The sequence below is a fragment of the Phalaenopsis equestris genome, unplaced genomic scaffold (assembly GCF_001263595.1).
Source record: "Phalaenopsis equestris unplaced genomic scaffold, ASM126359v1 Scaffold000536, whole genome shotgun sequence".
In the NCBI taxonomy this organism is placed as follows: Eukaryota; Viridiplantae; Streptophyta; class Magnoliopsida; order Asparagales; family Orchidaceae; genus Phalaenopsis; species Phalaenopsis equestris.
The window spans coordinates 472,198-478,227 of record NW_018164976.1 but is presented as its reverse complement, the minus strand read 5'-3'; positions in this window follow the sequence as shown (position 1 = coordinate 478,227).

Sequence of the window (6,030 nt, the reverse complement as noted above, 5' to 3'; positions counted from 1 at the left end):
TGTATATAACTAATGTGATTGGAGGAAAAATTATGTGGAGAGACTCCTCATAAATCTCTTTGATTGGCATTGCAGTGGTTTGTAAATTTGTTAAGAGGCATTTATTCATTAAAATCACCATTTGTCTGATAACAGTTCATGTAAATTTTGTTTTCATTTTTTCTACATGTTTTAGGTCTGTTTGGGCCTGTTGTAATTCTTTGTAAAAATAATTGTAGAGCCAGGACACTTGATACATCAGGTGTCCAATAATATGATCCCACGTGGTAACTTGGGCCCGAACACTGTATGTCAGTGGACCAAAATTGCCACGTGACCCCGTATTATTGGACACTTGATGTAAATTGCAATAATTTCTCATTTGTTAGGGTTATTTTTTATAAACATTATTTTTAGAAAGAATTTGGACGTCAACTTTTCTAAAATCAAAGTAAAGCAATGAAAAAGTTGCTGCAATTTATTTTTTTGGGTTATTATATTTTCATTATGTTATATTTTATTATTTACAATGATCATTAAAGAAGTCTGATTTTGATTTTTAGTTGTTTGACTTTTATTGATGAGAATGTGTAAGCAAGTTGACTATGATGGTGACTGGTTAAGTTTTTTCTTTTTAAAAAAGTATGTTTTAAAGCATCTCAGGAAAAATAACAATCTAAAGCTGCTATTGTTAAAAGTCAATGTAGCAGTGTAAACGACCGAACACGAGCGAGTCCAGTCTCAGCTTCTATTCAGACTCGCTCGTGTTCAGTTCTTTTATATTTTGAGCTCAAAAAGTGTTCGTAACGTTTGTTTAGCGAGTTAAACACGAGCTGTTCACGAACAAAGGTTCGTTTTGACAACCATAATCAAATTGACATAAATAAATTGTATCATTTGAATTTAATTTAATTTTTATTTTAATTTCTCAATTAATATTTTTAATTGATTAAATATTTTTGTAGTTTTGTACTTAATTAAATCTTTTAGAAATATTACTCACCAATGTATATATATATATATATATATATATATATATAATTGATGAATAGTGTTTCGAGCCAATATGAGCTGAACACGAACGAACAAATTTTTGTTCGTGTTCGACTCGTTAACTTAGCAAACAAGCCAAACATGAGCTTCTTAACTAGCCGAACACGAGCTATTTGCAACAACGAGCCATGTTGACAACCCTAATTGTCTTGCATAAATGAAGTTAGCATGTATGTAAGAAAATAAAATTTAGGGGCTAGTTATGTAAATACATAAGAATTGAGTGATATGTACGCAAATATTTCTTAAAATATTTATTTATATTAATACTAACCCATTATCTTTAACATATTCTCCTTATTTCTAGAGAAACACTTTTTCCTAAAAAGGAAAGTGAATTAATGTCTCTAAAGTGAGATCTTAATCAATTAACTAAGAATAAATTAGTACCACCATTATCATAATGATGACTATTGTCTATGAATTAAAATTCAAGTAAAACTAAGGGTCTGTTTGGAGGTAGCTACAGATTTTGAAAGATGATTATAAAATTATGGCGGAAAATATAATTTTTTAGACAATAATTTTCTTACAGTCAGTGTAATTTAATACGTTGGGTTGAAAAAAACAGGTTCCCATCATATAAATTTTTAAGAAGCAACAAGAGAGAAGTTTTTCAAGCAGAACTGCAGTTGATTTGAAATGCAACATACAAACTTTAAGATTGAGATACGCTTAAGCGTTTTCTTTGATTATATATTTATCAGATTTTGGGTGCTAAAAAAAATTATATATGTCTGTTCATATATACATATGTATATATGTGCCGCGTACTCAGACATGTTGGTTGACATCCACAGTATAAGACTTCTAAGATCGGGAGTTTGAATCTCTTTTGACATAATTGGCTTTAAGAAGATGATACTCGTATTATCAAGCATATCAATAAATTCGCTGATGTCAGTGTGACTAAATGTAGGCGAAATGTGAACGGAATATTTCACTTTCACTTTCCCATTCCCACCCTAAGTTATCTTTTACATAAATAGCCTCATTTCCGCTTAGTTAGCTTATTATTATATATTCTCCCTCTTGTTTACCTCTAATGGCTTTGGACTTACCCCACTAACGCTACAGAAGAGCCCGCTTCAAGATTCGTGCAGAAGCTGATATGCGTGCTGCCCTTCTCGGTGGGGCGGCAAAGCCTACAGTTTATTATTATTATTATATAATATCGTTGAATAGTTATATTGGATGATTATGAATGATATAAATATTTTGCTTAAATTTTAATATTAGATTCTTATTTATATATATGATTTAAAATAATTATATGCGATAATTATATTTAGCTAAAAAGAAATTTTATTTATTTAAACTTGTATTATCTTTTCAGTATTTTAAATATAAATTTTAATATTTTATATAAAATATTCATTAGTAGTACTAAATATATAACAAATTTATGAATATTAAAACATGCATTTTAATTATATTTTAAAATTTTAATAAATTTATTTTAATTTACATATAATACATAAAAAATTGAAGATAATTATTTTAAAATTTAGAATTTAAAAAACATAATATTATGATGTTTATTGTCTACATAAAATTAGCAAAAAAAAATAATAGAATATTTAAAAAACATTATCTCCATATATATAATTAATTTAAAAATGGAAATATAAGCTTATAAATATATTTAATCTAAAATTTATTTTAAAATAATAAAAATAATGAAATAAATTATACTTTGTTATGAAATATTTCATGTCATTTTATATATGATATATAACAGAAGGATTTGTTAGGATATTTTAATTTAAACACATAATGAAAGAGGCAATATTCTCTTCACTATAAGAATAAAGTCATGCATATCAATGTATAATAATTATAATCTCTATATTTACATGTTGGCTTATATTTGATGCATAACGAGATATATATATATATATATAATTTTTTTAAAAGGAAATCGATATTTGGCAGAGGCCCAAATATCGATTTCCCATGCGCAATCCGACCCCATGATGAGAGCCCGCATCATGTGCCTAAAATTCGACCCCCCACGCACCACGGTAGGGATCGAACCCTTGCCAGAGGGGACTTACAGTGACCCTGCCTACCAACTGGATAAGGAATACAACACCATATATATATATATATATATATGTAGATATTGTCATAAGAAAGTATGCTTATTTTCTTTATTTTAATGTCAATACAAATGAATAATTACATATTAGACATTCCAACGGATCAGTGTACTCTATACATGTATAAGTATATATTGGAGTTATTTTCTTACATGCATGCATATACTAATGCTTCCATTAATTCGTTAGGTAAATGTGTCTGACTATAATTTGTTCTTTTGTGGTAAAGCTCATTTGATTGTACATAAACATTGTAATGATTGTTGTTGGTCGTAGAAAATACTTTCTCAGATGGTCCACATTAAATCTCTTGGGCATATATAGTTTTGTCAACGCATTAACAACATTACAATTGAATAACCATGAGCTCGTTGATTTGAATATAAGCATGCCGAATTTTGAAATCATTTGGTCTTCCAGTTGATGCATCAAATCCTTTGACTACAGTTTAAGTGTTCGATCTGGACTGATTTGAACTCTAATTGGATTACCTTCAGTGTCACTGGGTTCATCTTGTTGAGACGCTCAATTTGATAATAAATTTATTAAAATTGGGGCTCATGTGATATTGAGTTTGAATTTGGATTACTTGCTCAAAATGCATTGACATTCATGAGTGATGATAAAAATTTATTGATGAGACTCACAACTCAAGCACAATATTAAAGAATTAAGAAGTAAAAAATAACTTCAAAGTCTTCCTCCCCACTGCATAAGAGGAATCGAAATCACATAAATTTTAATCCGCGAAACTAAGCAATAAAGTAAAGAACCGCTAGAGTTTGTTTACTGGTGTCGGGGTGCTGCGTTGCGGGAGTTGCCTTTCAGGTGTTGTGATGTCAACCGCTTAGGTTCTGAAACCTGGGTTGGTCGTTAAGAGGTAGGGGCACTATATTTAGGCTTTGTGGTACTCCCATCTGGGCGCTGGATTGCCATACTCTCAAATTTTGTACGTGTCGGGGGGCGATGACACTGTTTAATACTAGGGCGAAGAAAAAGGTAGAAATGCAAAAGTAGGGGTAGATGAGTAAATATATAAGAATTGGGGGTATATCTGTGAATGCCCCTAAACCTTTTTAGGCAGTGGTAATTATCATTTTTGAACATGATGACCTTTCACGCATGCTGCTAAATCTCCCAACTACAAATTGGGGGTAGAAAATGATTAAAATATTAATTAATATTGACATTGATACATTGCCTCAAACTTTGCACCTAATTTTCAAATTAACACTTTTTATAATTAAAAATAAAGTAAATAAATCTCTGAAATGAGATCTTAATCATTGTTTTTAAAAAGAATAAAGCGCCGTAATCATCATGATTATGGAATGTTAATTATGAATTAAAAATGAGTTTAATAGATCATGTAGAAATTGATTTATTAACTTAAAATGTTAATTTATTAAGTTATAAATTGGTTTTTATAAAGTTTTGGGTTAATATAATCAAATTATTCTCTATTAAATATTTAATTTGTAAGTTTCCAATATTTAATTGGATGTTGTTAGAAGTAAATGGGAATAGTAATATATATAATCCTTACATTATACAACTAAAATTCATGCATGAATTTCATAGAATTTTAAACAATTAACGTTTCATACTCAAATTCAAGATCATTCGGGACCTTTATTCAGACAAGTTTATAGTTAAATTTACTGCTTCGATAAGTCGAGCCCAATGAAGCCAAAATTGGTTCAGTCATAGTTCGATCAAGCCGAGATCAAGCTGTTTAAGCACGATTTGGAGGCTTTGAATAGGTGATTGAATGGTCAAATGGATTATAAATTTGATAAACTTATATTTTAAACGAGCGGCTTGTCGAGTGGAATCCAACAAACATAAGATCACTCAATTTTGACATCATTAAAGCACTTAAATGCTCATACAAAAGAATCACTTTTGGTTGTCCGATGGAGTGGTCCAGATTCATGCGTTATTTACAGATGATATCACTCCTAAATTTTATAAATAAACCCACACTCCTTTCATGATAGGGGGCTTGGGACCTTGATTTGGAAGAGAAAGGCAAAAGGAAATCCAAGTTCTTAGGGTTTGCCGAGTTCTACCATTGTCGAACAAACAGTGCCCGGGCACCACCTTCAAGCTCCATCACCATTGAACGTACCACTATCGAACTGCCGCCATCAAGCTCCACCCCGCTAGACTGTTGTAGCCGAGCTTCACCGCCGTCGAACTATTGTTGTCAAGTTCCACCACCATCGCATCGCCGCCTGCATGCTCAATCATGGTTGAATCGCCGCAGTCGAGCTCCACCACTATCAAATCGCTATATTCAAGCTCCACCTACGCCAGACCACTAATGCCCTGCTGTAGCTATCGAGCCCCATTGCCTCTGGATTGCCACCTTCAAGTTCCACCGCCGCCGGACCACAAACGCCCGACCGTAACCATCGAATCATAACTTTCTTAGTGAAAGACATGTGCCCTGCTGTAGCTATCGAGCCCCATTGCCTCTGGACTGCCACCTTCAAGTTCCACAGCCGCCGGACCACAAACGCCCGACCATAACCATCGAATCATAACTTTCTTAGTGAAAAACATGCTGAAAGACATGTCTCACTTATGTAATATTACTTTCGATCATTCAATGACCAACAAAATCATGTAACTTACAATAACATAGTGTAATAATTTCAAATAAGTCAGATCCTGTGATTTTCTCTCTTTCAAAATTTTCACGTAAAGACTTATGTTATCTCTTCTGCCAATTTCTTTTCCTCAGTGTGTGTGTGTATTGAATTTTTCTACAACACTAAGACATAAATAGCATTCTACCGCTGCGAATGTACTATCACGAAACACATACCATTTAATTTCTCTGTGTTTACGTATCTAACAACTAAACTTCAATTTTTACATATATATATAT